The sequence below is a fragment of the Eretmochelys imbricata genome, chromosome 13, assembly GCF_965152235.1.
Source record: "Eretmochelys imbricata isolate rEreImb1 chromosome 13, rEreImb1.hap1, whole genome shotgun sequence".
Lineage (NCBI taxonomy): Eukaryota > Metazoa > Chordata > Testudines > Cheloniidae > Eretmochelys > Eretmochelys imbricata.
In genome coordinates this window covers 39317794-39335522 of record NC_135584.1, presented here as the reverse complement: position 1 = coordinate 39335522, position 17729 = coordinate 39317794, and positions in this window count along the sequence as shown.

Below are 17729 nucleotides of genomic sequence, written 5' to 3'. Positions count from 1 at the left end.
ATAAATTTTCACCCGAATCTGATTCCAACAATCACAGGTAATTTAATGTGCATATCTCCTGCCAGGTAGCCAAATATTCTTGTCTCTCAGGGGTGACCCAAAGCCACTAAGGCCAGAGAGGGCGTTTGTCTTGACTGCAACAGACTTTAGTTCAAGCCCTAGCAATTAATATCTCGGAATTGGAGGTCATCGACTTCACGTCATTATTTCTGCACTGCAAAGGAAGTAGAAACACGATACACGGTGCGGTGGACGCTGCAAACACACCGCAACGGACAGTCTGACTCCTTCCTTGTATCTGAGCGCCAGGGCTCAGGTAATGCAGATCATCAACGGAAGGGGTTTGTGTCTCTTATAAGGAGCGGGATATGCAAATGAGGGCGACACTTTCCTGTTTAAATCTGTCTTCCTCTCTGCCCAGGACTGACCCGGAGAGATAATCCAGAGCTCTCCAATTGTGCAATTACCAACCAATCCACCCCTGAGAAATTCCACTTTAATCACCTATCTTTATTCCTAGGTGCCCGGTCCCAGGTGCTGGTGGAGTCCGGAGGGGATGGGAAAAAGCCCGGAGACTCTCTCCGCCTCTCCTGCAAAGCCTCCGGGTTCATCTTCAGCAGCTACAAGATGAACTGGGTCCGCCAGGCTCCAGGGAAGGGACTCGAAAGGGTCGCTCATATAAACAGCCCTGGCGGCCTTATATACACTACCTTGATTCGGTGAAAGGCCGATTCACCGTCTCCAGAGATAACTTGCTGTATCTAAGATCCGCGGACACCGCCCGGTGTTACTGTGCGAGAGACAGTGATACAGAAACCTTTCATTCCCTAGCCATGTCACCCGTTTCTACACAAAGGCCCCCGATCCTGCGGGGCAGACATCGGTATCGCAGAGCTGAGCCGTGATTTACCCCCCGTCAAGAACGGAGCATCACCAGGTTTCTTCTTGGACAGAATCTCCTGATTCTTAACGTGTCCTCACTCGCAGGTGCCCGGTCGCAGGTGCTGTTTACAAAGGGGATGTGGAAAAAAAAAAAAGCCCGGAGACTCTCTCCTCCTGCCCTGCAAAGCCTCCGGGTTCCCCTTCACCAGCGACTGGTTGGACTGGGTCCCTCGGGCTTCCTGACGGAGATTAAAATGCAGCTCCACCCTAAACAGCTCTGGGAGCGATTTACCATCTCCAAAGACAACGACAGAGACTTCTTGCATTTACACATCAGCATCATCAGCTGTGAGGACACCGCCGGGTATTGCTTTGGAGAACTCACTGTAGTGAAAGTTCAAACAAATCCCTTCCCTCTGGGTGGGTGTTTTCCTTTTGGGACGCCCAAACTAGTAGTTTGGTGAAGCATGATTTCCCTTTACAAAAACCATGTTGACTATTTCCCAACAAAGAATGTTCATCTGTGCCTCTGACAATTTTGTTCTTTACCATAGTTTCAACCAGTTCGCCTGGTACTGAAGTGAGGCTTACTGGCCTGTAGTTGCCAGGGTCACTTCTGGAGCCCTTTTTAAAAATTGGCATCACATTAGCTATCCTCCAGTCATCTGGCACAGAAGCTGATTTAAATGATAGGTTACAGATGACAGTTAGTAGTCCTGCAATTTCACATTTGAGTTCCTTCAGAACTCTTGGGTGATACCATCTGGTCCTGGAGACTTATGACTGTTTAGTTTATCAGTTTGTTCCAAAACCTCCTCTAATGACACCTCAGTTTGGGACAGTTCCTCAGATGTGTCACCAAAAAAAATGGCTCAGGTTTGGGACTCTCCCTCACATCCTCAACAGTGAAGACGGATGCAAAGGATTCATTTAGTTTCTCCGCAATGGCCTTATCGTCTTTGAGTGCTCCTTTAGCACCTCGATCGTCCAGTGGCCCCACTGGTTTTTTAACAGGCTTCCTGCTTCTGATGTATTTTTAAAAATTTGCTATTACTTTTGGAATCTTTGGCTAGCTGTTCTTCAAATTCTTTTTTGGTCTTCCTAATTATATTTTTACACTTAATTTGCCAGAGTTTATAGTCTCTTCTATTTTCCTCGTTAGGATTTATTTTCCACTTTCTAAAGGATGCCTTTTTGCTTCTCACTGCTTCTTTTACTTTGTTGTTTAACCACCATGGCTCTTTTTTGGTTCTCTTACTATGTTTTTTTTAAATTGGGGTATACGTTTAAGTTGAGCCCGTATTACGGTGTCTTTAAAAAGTTTCCATGCTTGCAGGGATTTTACTTTTACACATACCCTTGCTGAGCTGAACTCATTGTCCCAGGGGGACACGCATCCCAGGGAGAGACCCCTATCTGCAGACACAGCTCACACACTCCCATCTGTTATAACATACTGGGAAACCCGCTTGCAAATCCCTGCCTCAGAGGATTCCTGTTTAAATACAAACCCCCTGTTCTAGGAGCTTCAGTCTCTCCCCAGACACAGAACTGCCCAGTCCCTGCTGCTGGGGACAGTTTGCACTCTAATTGACCTCTGGAAACATCCCATAATCCCCTTAAGTCAAGTGGCCACTCTTGTCATAGTTTTGAACTCGCTGTAGGAATGCGGATATGCCCTTTCAAAGCTCCATTTCTGACAGCTGGCTGCTTATCTGCTTCGCGACAAAGGAACCATTAATGAGGAATGCTGCTTGCTTTGAGTGAGTGTGTGGGGGGGGAGGGAGGTCTGCTGCTGTCTGAACTTACAAGACGGCATGCTGACACTCTCTCAGCTCCCCAAAACCCACTCTCTCCCCCTCCACATACACACAACACACTCCCTGTCACACTCCACCCCTCCCCAATCTCCGCATTCGAAAAGCACGTTGCAGCCACTTGCATGCTGGGATAGCTATCACAATGCACTGCTCTTTGTAGCATTGCAAGACCTGCTAATGTGGCCATGCCAGTGCACTTCCAGCGGAGAGTGTAAACTCTTGGCAGCATTTTCCCTGCTGCAGTCTTCAAAGGCAGGTTTAACTCCCAGTGCTCTACATCTGCAAGTGTAGCCATGCCCTCATCAGTCTCTCCCCGGACTCTGAACTGCTGACCCGGCTGCCGGGGACAGTTTGCACCTTCACTTAAGAGGAACCTGCTACTGATTTTCCTGTTCATGCTGGAGGCTCCTTCAGGTTCATGTCTACTGGGGGTCAGGAGGGTTCCTTGCTGCAGTGACTGCAGAAGAGGAGCTGTTCGAGGCAGCTTAAGAGAGTGAGGTGCCTCGATGCTCATGGAATTTAGTGGCAGTTGGGTGCCTCACTCAGGTGGAACTGCCGTAAAATCTCCGCCCCAACCACTCCAGCCCTTCCCCAGGAGGCTGCCAGATCCAGTGCCAGCTGTGATGACGAGTGATGGACTGATCTGAGATGGTGAAAAAGGAGGGAATTTGTTTCAGGAATTCTAATGCTGTTCAGATACTCCCCGGGGACTCCCCCTGCTCAACTGAAGTCAAGGGGCATTTCTCCCTCCAGTACAACCAAAGCAGAACTTTTCCTACCCCTTTGCACAGATACTCATAAGAAAGGGTGGCTAAGAGGGAAAGGAAGGTAAAGAACGAGTCCATGATGGTCTGAATTAATGAACAGACTCCCCAGCAGCTGGCAAGGGTTAACTGAGGCACCTAGAACCAGGAGTTTGTATTTAAACAGGAACCCTCTTGGGTAGAGATTTTCATGGTGCTAGAAACTGAGTCTCCAGAGATAGTACAAGTGAGTGTCAGGGACTCCCTGGGTGTCACTGCTCCCGGACTCATTTCCCGCAGCTGTGCTTAGGAGAGGACATCTCAGAAGCAAACACAGAAATGAATCAGTGACCCAGGCTTCTAACCCTTGGGAGTGGGGAAAGTGTGAATATTAAACACTCTGCGAACCCGCCTAAGCGAGTGAACCCAACTGCCACTGAATTGCATTGGGATCCAGCAGGGCTGGCCCACAATATTTTGGCACCTGAGGCGGGGAGCTCAAATGATGCCCGCATGCTCCCTCGCTTGGGCCAAAACTCTGAAAGGTCTCAATTCTGCCTTCTTCCTGTTCTACTCCTCTCATGGTACTGCTCTGCTACCTACCCAACAAAGGAGAACTAACAACTTAAAATGCCTTGCTAAAAATTTTAAGTAACAATTAACTTTCAGATGCGTGAACAGCAAATGTAATTTTTCTTGCATAGTCTGCATAGTAAACACTGGCATTTTTATCTGTTTGAATAGTCAAAGGGGTGCTTTCCGTGCCTTCTTGGTTGCAAAGATTTGAACCACTTCCTGCTGAAGGTTCCACAGTCTGGGCCAGCTCATGCTCTATTGAGATGGTTGCAAGGCCGACCAGCCTCTCCGGTGGCATTGTGGAGAGTAGGTGTATTTTTATTAACTTCAGCTTGGAGAAGCTGCATTCTCCATTGACAACTGTTACAGGAAGTGTTAGAAGTATGGGCAGAGCAACAAAAACATTTGGAAAGAGGATGGTCATCTTACTTGTGCATACATATTCCAGAACAGCCTTTGGAGTTGATCCTCCTGAAATGTATCTTGAAAGGGCTTTGGGATCATCACCTAAATCACTCGCATCAATATCGCACATGTCATCATGTGTCAACACTGTCTCTAGTGCCCTGCATTGCTGGTGTAGGTCTTCTTCAGATATAGTGAGGAGTTTTGGAATATCATACAACATCCCAAATATACTGCTGTGTTCCTTGAGCTTCATGAAACGTTCTTCAGCTGACTGTAGTGCACAATCTAGCACCTGGTTAAAGAATTCAACTTTGAATTGCTGTTTGGGGTCTCTTATGGGATTATCCCTGTCAAGGTTCCTCCCCCACTCTGAACTCTAGGGTACAGATGTGGGGACCTGCATGAAAAACCTCCTAAGCTTATCTTTACCAGTTTAGGTCAAAACTTCCCCAAGGTACAAAATATTCCACCCGTTGTCCTTGGACTGGCCGCTACCACCACCAAACTAATACTGGTTACTGGGGAAGAGCTGTTTGGACGCGTCCTTCCCCCCAAAATACTTCCCAAAACCTTGCACCCCACTTCCTGGGCAAGGTTTGGTAAAAAGCCTCACCAATTTGCCTAGGTGACTACAGACCCAGACCCTTGGATCTTAAGAACAATGAACAATCCTCCCAACACTTGCACCCCCCCTTTCCTGGGAAATGTTGGATAAAAAGCCTCACCAATTTGCATAGGTGACCACAGACCCAAACCCTTGGATCTGAGAACAATGAAAAAGCATTCAGTTTCTTACAGGAAGACTTTCAATAAAAATAGAAGTAAATAGAAATGAAGAAATCCCCCCTGTAAAATCAGGATGGAGAACCCCTCTAGGCAAAACCTTAAGTTACAAAAAAGATACACAGACAGAAATAGTTATTCTATTCAGCACCATTCTTTTCTCAGCCATTTAAAGAAATCATAATCTAACACATACCTAGCTAGATTACTTACTAAAAGTTCTAAGACTCCATTCCTGGTCTATCCCCGGTAAAGACCAGCATATAGACAGACACACAGACCCTTTGTTTCTCTCCCTCCTCCCAGCTTTTGAAAGTATCTTGTCTCCTCATTGGTCATTTTGGTCAGGTGCCAGCGAGGTTACCTTTAGCTTCTTAACCCTTTACAGGTGAGAGGAGCTTTCCCCTGGCCAGGAAGGATTTCAAAGGGGTTTACCCTTCCCTTTATATTTATGACAATCCCGTGCCTCACAATCAAAATGTCGTCTTCTTCGGTGACTCTTGTATTTTTGAATGGGTGGGAAAATAGCTTCACTGTGAAGTTCCTCTGCCAACTTCTGTGAACTCTTCAGAACATTTTGAAATCCCTCATCTGACCGGTAAGACTGTAGGTATGACTTTGCTTTGTCCCATTGTTCCATTGCTCCAGATATATCAATGTCAACACCTTGGAGTCTCTTGCTTACAATATTTATTTCAACAGTATGTCATGCCACAACACTAAGCCACACAGAAATTTGAAGTTATGTATGTTGCTGGTGATTCCATTTCCCTCTGCCACTGTTCTCCCACGAACAGTTCCTGTCATAGCATTATCCTCCATAATGGCAACTGTGGCATCATCTATCTTCCCAATTTGGTGTTTGATAGGCTTTATGGCCTTCACTCGACTTTCCCATCAAGGGGCACTCAGTGGTTTCAGTGTCAGAGAGGATGTTCCAAGATGTTGCTTCAAAATTTGCCATCGATGAGCTGATGCAGAGAAAGATACATCGATTCTTTGAATTACATTAAAAAATTCAGCAGCCTCACTGGAAGCTGACGCTGCATCACTGACCACCATATTCAATGAAAGAGAACTGCATGGGACAAAAAAAGCTTGAGGGTTTAACTCTCGGATCCGTGACTGCACTCCTCTATTCTTTCTTCTCATGTTGGCACCATTATTGTAGCCCTGACCTCTCCTGTCAGCTGTCGCAATTCCCGTATCTTCCAGCTTTTTAAGAAGTGCATTTGTCATACCAGCTCCTGGTATCATCAATGTCAATAAAGTCTAGAACATGCTTTCTGACAGCCACCATTGCAGGGACATTTTCACTAGGTTCTGTTGTTGTTACAAAATGCACCATTAAAGTCATTTGTTCCGTATGGCTGATGTCAGGTGTGCAGTCCAGAATAACAGGGGAATATCTTGCTGACTTCAGATCTGCCCCAATCTTCTGTTTGGCTTTTGTTGCCAGTAGCTGTATGATCTCATTTTGAATTGTTTTCCCAAGGTAGTGGTGTGTGTACATTTCTTGGGTGGTGACTCTTCTTAGATGCTCCTGGAGTACAGCATCAAACTCAGCTATCAGCTCCACAATTTTAAGGAAGTTTCCATTGTTTGGCACATACAGCTGATCTGAAGTGCCACTCAGTTCTAGGTTTTGGGGAGCAAGCATTCTCACAATGGCAATGAGCTTTTCAGAGCATTTTGCCAGTAAAGAGATTCTAATGCAATCTTCTCTTGATGCTGATCGTCTATGGTGGCCTTTAACCTTAGTCTCATCTCAAGCTCTTTCCAGCTATGGAATGTTCTCTGGTGATTTGCTGCCTTCTCATGGCATGTCAGATTTCTAGCCAGATTTTTCCAGTCCTTTGTTCCTTTTGAACCCAATGTGGCTGACAGAGTTTGCAACAAAACCAGTATGCAGCATTCTGGGTTTTTGAGTATGTAAGCCATGGCTGCTCCACTTTGTCACTATTGGGAATTTCACGCCAGTAATGTGTTGGAAGGAAACTTCTATTTTCATTCTCTTCGGGGAACATGAAGTTTTTCACTTGCTGTGGCCCACGCAGTACAAGGAAGTCCCTCAGGCTACTGCTCCAGTGGGTCCACAGTCCTGGATCATCTCGACTTAAGGAACTAAACTCAGCACCAGGTGTTTCTTGTGCCTCCACCACACTCTTCTCTGATCCACACTTTCCTTCAGGAATGTACAATGGAAAATTAGGTATTTACCTAAAGTTTTTTTCCCCACAAAATGTCTATTTCGGGCATTTAGTTGAAAGATATTTTGTTTTTTGGCCAAAAAGTCCATCATTTTAATTGGTGATTTTTTTTTTATTTTTTATTTTTTACTTTTCAAGATTTTTTTTCTTTTTTTAAAAGAAAAGTCTCAGTTTTCAGGACTGGGGGGAACAACCCATTTCCCACCCAGATCTACTGGAATCAGACCGGTTCTCCATCTGGTCCAATCCTGCTGTTAGCTCAATCAATGAAAACCAGACTCTGCTGTCATTTACACTGGTACAAATCCAGGATAACATCACTGATATCTGTGGGATTATTTTAGATATCCATCCCTGTCAGTGAGGGCAGGACTGGACCCTGGCAATTTCACTGGGAGCAAAAGCAGGCCCTAACTCTGTTTAAGGTTATTTCCAAGTTACCCAGAATACACATCTTTAATTTTCTGCCTCTGAAGCTGATCTGAGAGATCATCTCCCAGAGATCAGAATCCTGACTTTCACCTGATGAAAATGGCCAGGCCCCAGAGAGATTCCCACCTGCCACCAGACCTAATTTATTAGCTAGTCAATTTCTCCATGTTCTGCTGCAGGAAAGCTGCACCTCGATCTGTTTCCTCTGTTTAGCCCAGAACCTGCTCCCTGCCGGCCCCTTTCATCTCCCCTCCCCAATGGGTGAAACCTATATGCAAATCCCTACCCAAGGGGGTTCCTGGTTAAATACAAACTCCTGGTTCTAGGCACCTCAGTCTTTCCCCATACACTGAACTGCCCAGTCCCGGATGCTGGGGAGTCTGTTAATTAATTCAGACCATCATGGACTCGTTCTTCACCCTCTTATTCCTCTTAGCCACCCATTCCTGTGAGTGTCTGTGGTATGGGGTAGGGAAAGTTCTGCTTCACTTGTACTGGAGTGAGAAATGACCCTTGACTTCAGCAGAGCAGGGGGAGTCCCCGGGGAGTATCTGAACAGCATTAGAATTCCTGAAACAAATTCCCTCCTTTTTCAGGTGTCCTTGCCCAAATCCTGCTGGTCCAGTCTAGCCCGGGAGCGGTGAAGCCTGGAGAGACCCTCACCATGACCTGCACCATCTTGAGTCAGTCCATCACCAGTGGTCACAGCTGGCACTGGGTCCGGCAGCCTCCCGGGAAAGGGCTGGAGTGGCTGGGACGGAGATATTACAGCAGTTCCACCTGGTACACAAACTACAGCTCATCTTTCCAGAGCTGAATCACCATCTCCCCTGACTCCTCCAAGAACCGGTTCTCCCTGCCGCTGGCCTCCCTGGGAGCTGCAGACACCGCCACGTATTACTGCGCCAGGCAGACACAGTGATGCGGAGCAAAGCAGGGACCCGTGCAAAAAGGGGACATGGATTCTGACCAGACTTTCAGACCTCTGTCATGCTGTAGTTTATCTGTCTAGAGAAAGGGAAACACAAACACACAGAATTTGCATTAGATGGAAATGAAGGGACATCTTCTGCTTCCCCTTTCTACTCCCTCCTCTCCCCAAGTAGACTCCTTCTGTACTAAAGATTCATGAGAATCTTGGCATCGTGACCTTAAAGAATCAACATCTATCACTTCCTGGGGACTAGTCTACAAAAATCAATTACTCCAAATTAATATAAATCAGTTTAGTTAAATTGGTGCCATTTTTGTGTGTGCACACTCGTATTTCCGTTTCAAATTTGTTCCAGTGGTTCAGCTTGGGAACCGGGAAAAATGCAGGAAGCAAGGTTTATAACCAATGCATAAAAGTGTCCACACACAGAAAGTTGAAACAGTTAATCTGAATGGGACTGGAATCACATCGTTACTTATATCATCACCCCTGTGAGTGTAGAAAGTGTATACACACACACACACACACACACACACACACACACACACAAAAGCCTTAGAGCTCATTCCTTCCAGTAGGGGGAGCAGTGATACAAGCATCCACAGAGAGAAAGCGAGATAGAGTGAGGATGCTCTTGTATACCGAAACTCTGTAAAGGAACAAGTGAGTTGAAACATGATTAGATATCGGATGAGACTCGAGGTCCATCTAATCAGGTATCCCACCTCCAAAGGTACCTGATGCTTCAGAGGAAGGTTGTTTGAAGTGTTGTTGTAGCCCTGATGGTCCCAAAAATATTAAGATACACAAGGTGGATGAGGTAATATCTGATACTGAAACAACTTCTAATGGTGAAGAGACATGTTTTTGAGTGACACAGAGCTTCTCTGCAGGTCTGGAAAAGGTCAGACCTGAAAAAGAGCTCCGTGTAGCTAGGCAGCTTGTCTCTTTCACCAACAGAAGTTGGTCCCATCAAAGATATTATTTCTCTCACTTTGTCTCTCACAGGAAGGTGGATGATAATCTGTACCACACAGAGATTTTACTAAAACAGATACTAAAACTTGAAGATTACTTATGGGCTTCTTGCAGGAATCATTAGGTGAGGTTTAAAGCCCTGTGTTAAGCAGGTCAGACTAGATGATCAGGTCCCTTGATATCTGGCCTTAATATCTATGAGTCTATGAAAATTATTTAATTGTTCCCAATGTGAATGCAAATGAAATGAAATTATGTGAAAACTCAATGAAATTTTATATTCAATGAGATCTGGCTGCCTAACTCCCTGACATGCATCTGAAGAAGTGGGTATTCACCCACAAAGGCTTATGCTCCAATACGTCTGTTAGTCTATAAGATGCCACAGGACTCTTTGCCGCTTTTACAGATCCAGACTAACATGGCTACCCATCTGATACTTAATTCCCTTAGGTCTTTCTGAAAAAAAAAAGCCATTTAATTGTAATAATTAATACAAAAACTCAGGCTCGCAGCTTCTGTTTAACCTTCAGTGTTTGGATACCACCTGCTGTGACGGGTTGGATCACAGAAACCCCCTGGGAGCTGCCACCTGATGTTCCAAGACTACTTCTACCCCTGCTTTCCTGCCCTGACAGCTAAGGACTTCAGCGCCCTGCCTGGTTTGAGCCAGACCCGCTAGCCTGCTGCAAACCCAGACCCAGGTCTGAACCATGTCCTCTAACCAGCTGTAGGCTCAATTGAAAGCAGCTTACAGAAGTGTTCCTGTCTTTAACACTCAGTTGCCCAACTCCCAACGGGGTCCAAACTCCAAATAAATCCATTTTACCCTGTATAAAGTTTATACAGGGTAAACTCAAAAATTGTTTGCCCTCTATAACACTGATAGAGAGATATGCACAGCTCTCCCGCCCCCCCCCCCCCCCCGCCCCCAAGTATTAATACATACTCTGGGTTAATTAATAAGTAAAAAGTGATTTTATTAAATACAGAAAGTAGGATTTAAGTGGTTCCAAGTAGTAACAGACAGAACAAAGTGAATTACCAAGCAAAATAAAATAAAACCTGCAAGTCTATGCCCTGGTCTACACTAGGACATTAGGTCGAATTTAGCAGCGTTAAATCAATGTAAACCTGCACCCATCCACACAATGAAGCCCTTTATTTCGACCTAAAGGGCTCTTAAAATCGATTTCCTTACTCCACCCATGACAAGTGGATTAGTGCTTAAATCGATGTTGCCGGCTTGAATTTGGGGTACTGTGGACACAATTCGATGGTATTGGCCTCCGGGAGCTATCCCAGAGTGCTCCATTGTGACCGCTCCGGACAGCACTCTCAACTCAGATGCACTGGCCAGGTAGACAGGAAAAGAACCGTGAACTTTTGAATCTCATTTCCTGTTTGGCCAGCGTGGCAAGCTGCAGCTGACCATGCAGAGCTCATCAGCAGAGGTGACCATGATGGAGTCCCAGAATCGCAAAAGAGCTCCAGCATGGACCGAACGGGAGGTACAGGATCTGATCGCTGTTTGGAGAGAGGAATCCGTGCTATCAGAACTCTGTTCCAGTTTTCGAAATGCCAAAACCTTTGTCAAAATCTCCCAGGGCATGAAGGACAGAGGCCATAACAGGGACCCGAAGCAGTGCCGTGTGAAACTGAAGGAGCTGAGGCAAGCCTACCAGAAAACCAGAGAGGCAAACGGCCGCTCCAGGTCACAGCCCCATATTTGCCGCTTCTATGATGAGCTGCATGCCATTTTAGGGGGTTCAGCCACCACTACCCCAGCCATGTTGTTTGACTCCATCAATGGAGATGGAGGCAATACGGAAGCAGGTTTTGGGGACGAAGAAGATGATGATGATGATGATGAGGTTGTAGATAGCTCACAGCAAGCAAGCGGAGAAACCGGTTTTCCCGACAGCCAGGAACTGTTTCTCACCCTGGACCTGGAGCCAGTACCCCCTGAACCCACCCAAGGCTGCCTCCTGGACCCAGCAGGCGGAGAAGGGACCTCTGGTGAGTGTACCTTTTAAAATACTATACATGGTTTAAAAGCAAGCATGTGAAAGGATTACTTTGCCCTGGCATTCGCGGTTCTCCTAGATGTAGTCCTAAAGCCTTTGCAAAAGGTTTCTGGGGAGGGCAGCCTTATTGCGTCCTTCATAGTAGGACACTTTACCACTCCAGGCCAGTAACACGTACTCGGGAATCATTGTAGAACAAAGCATTGCAGTGTATGTTTGCTGGCATTCAAACAACATCCGTTCTTTATCTCTCTGTGTTATCCTCAGGAGAGTGAGATATAATTCATGGTCACCTGGTTGAAATAGAGTGCTTTTCTTCAGGGGACACTCAGAGGAGCCCATTCCTGCTGGGCTGTTTGCCTGTGGCTAAACAGAAATGTTCCCCACTGTTACCCACAGGGGGGGGGGAAGGTTGAGGGGGTAGTCACGCAGTGGGGGGAGGAAAAATGCGACCTTGTAATGAAAGCACATGTGCTATGTATGTAATGTTAACAGCAAGGTTTACCCTGAAAGAGTGTAGCCACTGTTTTATAAAATGTGTCTTTTTAAATACTGCTGTCCCTTTTTTTTTCTCCACCAGCTGCATGTGTTTCAATGATCACAGGATCTTCTCCTTCCCAGAGGCTAGTGAAGCTTAGAAAGAAAAAAAAATGCACTCGCGATGAAATGTTCTCCAAGCTCATGCTGTCCTCCCACACTGACAGAGCACAGATGAATGCGTGGAGGCAAATAATGTCAGAGTGCAGGAAAGCACAAAATGACCGGGAGGAGAGGTGGCGGGCTGAAGAGAGTAAGTGGTGGGCTGAAGAGAGTGAGTGGTGGGCTGAAGACAGGGCTGAAGCTCAAATGTGGCGGCAGCGTGATGAGAGGAGGCAGGATTCAATGCTGAGGCTGCTGGAGGACCAAACCAGTATGCTCCAGTGTATGGTTGAGCTGCAGCAAAGGCAGCTGGAGCACAGACTGCCACTACAGCCCCTGTGTAACCAACCACCCTCCTCCCCAAGTTCCATAGCCTCCACACCCAGACGCCCAAGAACGCGGTGGGGGGGCCTCCGGCCAACCAGCCACTCCACCACAGAGGATTGCCCAAAAAAAAGAAGGATGTCATTCAATAAATTTTAAAGTTGTAAACTTTTAAAGTGCTGTGCTTAAAGTGCTGTGTGGCATTTTCCTTCCCTCCTCCACCACCCCTCCTGGGCTACCTTGGTAGTCATCCCCCTATTTGTGTGATGAATGAATAAAGAATGCATGAATGTGAAGCAACAATGACTTTATTGCCTCTGCAAGCGGTGATTGAAGGGAGGAAGGGCGGGTGGTTAGCTTACAGGGAAGTAGAGTGAACCAAGGGGCGGGGGGTTTCATCAAGGAGAAACAAACAGAACTTTCACACTGTAGCCTGGCCAGTCATGAAACTGGTTTTCAAAGCTTCTCTGATGCGTACCGCGCCCTCCTGTGCTCTTCTAACCGCCCTGGTATCTGGCTGCACGTAACCAGCAGCCAGGCGATTTGCCTCAACCTCCCACCCCACCATAAACGTCTCCCCCTTACTCTCACAGATATTGTGGAGCACACAGCAAGCAGTAATAACAGTGGGAATATTGGTTTCGCTGAGGTCTAAGCGAGTCAGTAAACTGCGCCAGCATGCCTTTAAACGTCCAAATGCACATTCTACCACCATTCTGCACTTGCTCAGCCTGTAGTTGAACAGCTCCTGACTACTTTTCCAGGCTGCCTGTGTACGGCTTCATGAGCCATGGCATTAAGGGGTAGGCTGGGTCCCCAAGGATACATATAGGCATTTCAACATCCCCAACGGTTATTTTCTGGTCTGGGAATAAAGTCCCTTCTGCAGCTTTTGAAATAGACCAGAGTTCCTGAAGATGCGAGCGTCATGCACCTTTCCCGGCCATCCCACGTTGATGTTGGTGAAACGTCCCTTGTGATCCCCCAGAGCTTACAGCACTATCGAAAAGTATCTCTTGCGGTTTATGTACTCGGCGGCTTGGTGCTCCGGTGCCAAGATAGGGATATGGGTTCCGTCTATGGCCCCACCACAGTTAGGGAATCCCATTGCAGCAAAGCCATCCACTATGACCTGCACATTTCCCAGGGTCACTACCCTTGATATCAGCAGATCTTTGATTGCGTTGGCTACTTGCATCACAGCAGCCCCCACAGTAGATTTGCCCACTCCAAATTGATTCCCAACTGACCGGTAGCTGTCTGGCATTGCAAGCTTCCACAGGGCTATCGCCACTCGCTTCTCAACTGTGAGGGCTGCTCTCATCTTGGTATTCATGCGCCTCAGGGCAGGGGAAAACAAGTCACAAAGTTCCATGAAAGTGCCCTTACGCATGCGAAAGTTTCGCAGCCACTGGGAATCGTCCCAGACCTGCAACACTATGCGGTCCCACCAGTCTGTGCTTGTTTCCTGAGCCCAGAATCAGCGTTCCACAGCATGAACCTGCCCCGTTAGCACCATGATGCCCGCATTGCCAGGGCCCGTGCTTTGAGAGAAATCTGTGTCCATGTCCTGATCACTCACGTGACCGCGCTGACGTCGCCTCCTCGCCCGGTATCGCTTTGCCAGGTTCCGGTGTTGCATATACTGCTGGATAATGCGTGTGGTGTTTAATGTGCTCCTAATTGCCAAAGTGAGCTGAGCGGCCTCCATGCTTGCCTTGGTATGGCGTCCGCACAGAAAAAAGGCGCGGAACGATTGTCTGCCGTTGCTCTGACGGAGGGAGGGGCGACTGACGACACGGCTTACAGGGTTGGCTTCAGGGAGCTAAAATCAACAAAGGGGGTGTCTTTACATCAAGGAGTATTTCAGGAGGACTTCACAGAGGGTTCCAATAAGAAATGGTGCACCTAAGTTATCGTTCTTATTGGAACAAGGAGGTTAGCCTGGCCTCTGATTGATACATGGCTAGATTTACCTCGCTGCACCTTCTCTGTAAGTGACTGTAGTGTGACCTAGAGGAATGAGTCCCCTAGACAGGGGAGGAGGCAAATGAGTAAAAAACAAATCTGGTCTATTTCTTGTTTTGACCCACTCCATCTATCTTTTACATCTTTGGCTGGCAGCAGACGGTGCAGAAGGACTGCATGCCATCCACATCTCATGGCTGCTCGGCAGAAGATGGTACAATACGACTACTAGCAATCCTCATCTCTTGCCTGCCCGGCAGAAGATGGTACAGTACGACTGCTAGCAATCCGTATCGCGTGCCCGCTCACCATAAGACGGTTCAATAGAACTGTCTGCAGGACTAAAGAGAATGACCTGGTCAAGTCACTCCAAATTTAGTCCCTGCGCCCATGTCTGCCCAGGTGCTCCCAGCCGACGTGGCCAGGAGCACCTCAGACACGACGAGGACGACTACCAGTTGTATTGCACCGTCTGCTGCCAGAAGGCAATGGGTTGCTGCTACTGTGTAGCAATGCCGTACCGCGTCTGCCAGCACCCAGGAGACATAGGGTGACGGTTACCTGAGCGGGCTCCATGCTTGCCGTGGTATGGCGTCTGCACAGGTAACTCAGGAAAAAAGGCGCAAAACGATTGTCTACCCTTGCTTTCACGGAGGAAGGGAGGGAACGGGGGCCTGACGATATGTACCCAGAACCACCCGCGACAATGTTTTAGCCCCATCAGGCATTGGGATCTCAACCCAGAATTCCAATGGGCAGCGGAGACTGCAGGAACTGTGGGATAGCCACCCACAGTGCAACGCTCCGGAAGTCGACTCTAGCCTCGGTCCTGTGGAAGCCCTCCGCCGAGTTAATGCACTTAATGCACTTAGAGCATTTTCTGTGGGGACACACACACTTGAATATATAAAACCGATTTCTAAAAAACCGACTTCTATAAATTCGACCTTATTCTGTAGTGTAGACATACCCTATATGTCTAATAAAACTGAATACAGACAAAACCTCACCAGTTCCAGTAAGCTTCCTTCTACAGACTAATCTCTTTCTAGTCCGGGTCCATCAGTCACTCACACCCCCTGTAGTTATTGTCTTCTGTTCCAGTTTCTTTCAGGTATCCTTGGGGGTGGAGAGGTTATCTCCTTAGCCAGCTGAAGACAAAATGGAGGGGTCTCCCATGGGCTTAAATAGACTCTCTATTGTGGGTGGAGACCCCTCCTCTCTCCTATGCACAGTCCAGCTCCAAGCGGGAGTTCTGGAGGCACCTGGGCCAGTCACAGGTCCATGCAAGACTCACAGTTTTTACAGACAGAAGCCATTGCCCACCTGGCATCTTGAATGTTTCCAGGAAGACTTCCTACATGGATTGGAGCCTTCCAAGATGCACTGTTCCTTAAGTGCTTCTCGATTGGGCACTTAACTTTGTGAATTCCTTTCTCCAGGAACTGACCAAATGCTCTACTAAGGTTATTTAGAAATCAAGCCAGTACACGGCCAATATTCATAACTTCGAATACAGAAATGTTGCAGGCATACAAAAAGGATTGATAGATTCAGTAGGTCATAACCTTTACATAGATATGTTACATGGTATATGTAGCATAGAACATATTCCAGTTATGTCATATGTATATTCATAAGCATGTTTCCATAAAGCCTTATGGGCGGGCACCGTCACCCTGCAGCAACGCTTCCTGACATCTGTAGACACTGCCACCTATTACTGGGCCAGAAGTAGCCCCATGGCAGGGAGCAAAGCAGGGACTCATATAAAAAAGAAGAGGTCAGTAAACAATAGTGAGGTCAGAGTTACAGAGACCACGCAGAGAGAGACACACACAGTAAATTGAATATGAACACACAGATATAAATAGATTTTTTTCAGAGAATCCAGAACTTATCCCCTTTTCCTGGACACAGTTTGCCTTTCAGGTACCACAGGATCTCATCAACTTTCCTGAGAAAATAAATGTATTTGTTTTCATTACAATGGTTACATGAACAGGCAGGGAAAGATTAATGGAAAATCACTCAGGGGCCAGGGGCTCTGCTCCCTGATTTCTTCAGGCAACACACAGCCAACCTGAGGAACTCTTTGCAAGAGGATGTTGTGAAGGCCAAAATGATAACAAAAAAGAACTAAATAAATTCATGGAGGATAGGTCCATCAATGGCTATTAGCCAGGATGGGCAGGGATGGTGTCCCTAGTCTCTGTTTGCCAGAAGCTGGGAATGGGTGACAGGGGGTGGATCACTTGGTGATTCCCTGTTCTGTTCATTCCCTCTGGGGCACCTGGCATTGGCCACTGTCAGAAGACAGGATACTGGGCTAGATGGACCTTTGGTCTGACCCAGTAGGGCCGTTCTTATGTTCTTAATGAATTATTCTAATTCTTTGTTAATCCAATTTTAGTTTTGCCCTTCACTACATCCTATGGCAAGGGGTTCCACAGGCTGACTGTGACTGTGCGTTGTATTAAGAAGTATGTCATTTGGAGACTCCTACTCCGGCAGAACTAAAGAACGAGAGAAACAGGCCAGACCACACAGTGTTCACTAATAACTTGTTTATTTCCCTGCCCTGTTATACAATTATGAGAAAGCAACTGAACAAAAGAAGCGGAAGAACTCTTCTGATTTCAACTCCCTTTCAAGGGAGTTGTCTGATCTGATCAGAGTGTCTGATCTTTATGCAAATCTCCCAGCCAGGGTCTCCCTTTAAATAGCAGCTCCTGGGTTCTCACAGGGACACTCCTGCCCAGAGCTGAAATGAATTTAATTTTTTGTCCTTTTTTCTCACCTTTTCAAAAAGATGGAAAATGTGTTGTCACTTCTGGTTTTACTCTCTATCTCTCCCTGTAAGTCAGGAGGAGAAATTCAGGGAGAATGGCCAAACCCGTAGAAAGAGAGGTCAGGATTTAACTGTAACATTTCCTGTCTTTACAGGTGCCTGGTCCCAACAGCTGGTCCAGTCTGGGCCGGGATCGGTGTAGCCCGGAGAGACC